General features: G+C 42.4%; 1 long non-coding RNA gene across 1 annotated transcript; it reads left to right on the forward strand.

Moving 5' to 3' along the window:
- Positions 1 to 912: 912 nt before the first annotated feature.
- On the forward strand, positions 913 to 3,266 carry LOC148197836 (uncharacterized). Its single transcript, XR_015779974.1, has 2 exons — positions 913 to 1,281; positions 3,012 to 3,266. It is a non-coding gene; the product is annotated as an uncharacterized LOC148197836 (long non-coding RNA).
- Positions 3,267 to 3,525: the final 259 nt, after the last annotated feature.

Consider the following 3,525-nt stretch of genomic DNA (forward strand, 5'->3'; position numbering starts at 1 on the left):
TTTAAGTAAATTGGTGAGTAAGGAAGTATAAGGATCAGAGTAGCGCAGCAGATGATGGTGAGCATGTTATTGTCAGTAATAGGTATTCATGAAGAGCTTTCAAAATTGTGGATTGGTGGTTTGTGAGGGACGAGTTTTTAAACAGTATTGGTGTTGTTATATGAGCATGAGTCGGGAGTGTTGGTAATCTTCAAGAGTCAGAAGTGGGTTTAGGTGTGAAAGAAACGTGTATCAGGTAGGGAAGATAAGTGAGCCTTCGGTTGCAAGCTACAGGGTCAACTTTAAAGTGAGAAAGTATTAATGGCTTTGGAATGGGAAGAGTGGGACAATGGACGAAGGAGACGATTTGAGTTGTGGTTTGAGTTATAGTGGCAATCTAGAGGTAAGGTTATGTTAACAGACGATCAAGAATAAGTATCCGTTGCTGAGAATAGATGATTTGATGGATCAACTACACGGAGCTACAGTATTCTCTAAGATTGATCTGAAGTTGGGCTATCATCAAATCTTAAGTGAAAGCGGATGATGTGCAGAAGACGGCGTTCAGGTCTAGATATGGTCACTACGAGTATGTGGTTATGCCGTTTGGCGTGACTAATGCTCCAGCCAATTTCATGGACTATATGAATCGAATTTTTAGACCTTCTTGGACAAGTTTGTGGTAGTATTTATAGATGACCTACTTGTCTATTCTAAGACACGAGAAGAACATGAAGAACACCTTAGTGCAGTACTTGGAGTACTGAGAAAAAGAATATTGTATGCTAAGTTGGCTAAGTGTAAATCTTGGACGGTAGAGTAGGAAACTCTACCGGGAGTTAAAGGACGAGATAAAAGAAACTTACTTGTTCCGGTAGACTTAATTTTCGAGGACGAAAATTTTTTGTTGTTGGGGAGAATGTAAGACCCGTAAATTTTGGGAATGGTGGGGACATGGTGGGCACCACTTTTTCATTTATTGGGCTGCATTATTGAAGGGGAAGGGAGGAAGCTGAGAAAAGGGGGTGTCTTCATTTTGGCATGGGAGAGGGAGCGAGAAAGCAGCCCGAGGAAGGGAGCCTTCCTTCCTCCATTTCCAGCCGTCCAAAGAACACCATGGGAAGCTGTACCAACTTCGGAAGGGCTGAGAGGAGGAGCTGGGATGGGCATCTGGTGAGAATGGAGTCTTTTGCAGTAAGATCTGGGAGAGGAAGTGAAGAATTGTGGAGGATGCAAAGAGATCTTGATCTGCACGTTTGGAGGAAGATGGATCACAAATTTTACAAAGAAAGTCTTCAAGAGGTAAGGGGAGCTAGATCTTTTTCTATGGGTTGTATGAACAATACATGTGTTGATCTTTGTGTTACTATGTTGTTTGGATTGAAATTGTGCTTTTGATATTTGTTGTATGAACTGTATGCTGGAAATTGTGACTGTGGATGTGGTTGGACTGAGATGATATTTGAGATTGGTGTGTTGATGTATGTATTCTGTTGAAGGGGTGATCAAATGGAAGGTAAGGAAAGTATACACTGTTTTGAACAAGCTGATAGAGTTTTGGGTCACTTTGAGAGGAAGTGAGGTAGTGATTTTAGGAAGTAAGGATTTTGAGTACATGTGGGTTATTGGGATATCTTAGGTAAGTCATTTGTGACTTGTTAGAGTCATCAAACTGATCAAAACAGGTGCAAAATGGTTGCTGTCAACTGGTATGGGGCTGGACGACTTCTGGTTCGCGCCCGGCGCCCCCGGTGGCGCCCAGGCGCGAGAGTCTCGCAGAAAGTCGCGCCCAGCGCCCCTCTTGTGGCGCCCGGGCGCGAGGTGTTCGCAGAAAGTCGCGCCCAGCGCCCCTTTTTGGCGCCCGGGCGCGAGGTGTTAGGAAAAAGTGACTTTGTCTTTGTTTTTGATAGTTTTTGGGGTTCCGGGTGTCCGTTTTGGACGTTTCTTAAGTCGTTTTGGAGGTTTTGGACCCTTCCGGAACTGTTGGTGATGGTTTCAAAGCCATTTTCTTTGTCTAAGTATGAGTTACGGGGATTTGTATTGTTTAGTGGTTCTCTTGAGACTATTATTGTTTAGTAATGTGTATTGGATTGATTAATGTTGTTTGCTTAACAGATTTTTTATGCATGTGGAATGTTGGAATGTATAGTATGATGTGATTTATGTGGGAAGTATGTAAATGTATGAGGTATGTGGGATTTGTTGTGATAATATGGTGATATCTGGTTATTCATGATTTAGGTTAAGTTTCAAAGTAACAGTATAATTCATGGACGAAATTCCATGATCCTCAAGGAGAGGATACATGGTGGTGTTTTGGGGTTGTATAGAATGATTACATGGTAGCTCAGTTTTGGGGGTCATCCTGAAACTCCAATGGTCTTTCTTCTCACGTAGAGAGGATTGAACATGTGGTGAGGAGTAGCAGGAGGTCCTAGTCTTGGATGCTTCCATATGATCCAAGGTGAGTGATAACGGATTAACCTCGTGATTGTGGCCGGGCGGGAGTGCCCAGAGTTCCACCGGGCGGGAGTGCCCAAAGTTTCACAAGGCACTAGTGCCAAAGTTTCACCCGGCGGTAGTGCCAGGGCGGGAGTGCCCAAAGTTCCACCAGGCGGTAGTGCCAAAGTTTCACCAGGCGGTAGTGCCAGGGCGGGAGTGCCCAAGTTTCATAAGGCGGTAGTGCCAGGGCGGGAGTGCCTAAATTTCATAAAGCCACCACGAGTGCAAGACCCGCCATAGCTCGGTAATCATTCTAGTCCGGTCGAGTCGGTCTATAAAGCAACAAGTCGGGATTTAAAGTAACAAGTCTTGTGATGTCAGTTTGCCATGTTTGGATGAATGTTTACATGTCATGGGAGTGTGTAAAATATGGATCAATGAGTATGCTTTAATTGTTCGAATGATTGCATAAATTAACTGTGTTGTATGTATAACATGCTTTTTATATCTAGCTCACCCTTGCATTGTTTGTGTTATGTGCTGTTTGGGTATGTTTCTTTGGCGATGATCATCCACTTGGATGGGAGCAGATGTTGAGGAGGAAACTTTGGGAGCAGCTCTTGATGGAGACGGCAGTGCTGCAGCTTAGATGACTAGTTCTTATTTCGTAAACTCGTTTTATTTGGAAGGATGTTTTGTGTATTTTAAGTTTTAAATTTTCCGTAATTCCCATAGAGAAATCCTAATACTCTAGTTGTCAATTCCGCTCTATTCTGAGGATGATTGTAATCCTTAATTACTCTTGACTGCTTTCCTATATTATGCATGATGATGTCTTTATTATATATGCATGATGTATATAATTGGGATGTCACATAATGCATGAACGATAAAGTGCTTCGATGCTTATATACCTTATTCTTGATATTTGTGCAGTTCACAAAAGTACAAAAGACTTTATCATAATCACTACACACAGGAAAAATACGTTGAGAGGTATAAAGAACATTATGGGTATGTTTCCCTTGAAGACTTCTACTCTAACACATCATACAAGCTACGTTTTGCTAAAAGCTATGACAAAGCATTGTACCTCTACAAAGT

Source organism: Vigna umbellata, chromosome 5 (assembly GCF_029865625.1).
Source record: "Vigna umbellata cultivar VRB3 chromosome 5, Vumbellata_1.0, whole genome shotgun sequence".
NCBI classification, from domain to species: Eukaryota; Viridiplantae; Streptophyta; class Magnoliopsida; order Fabales; family Fabaceae; genus Vigna; species Vigna umbellata.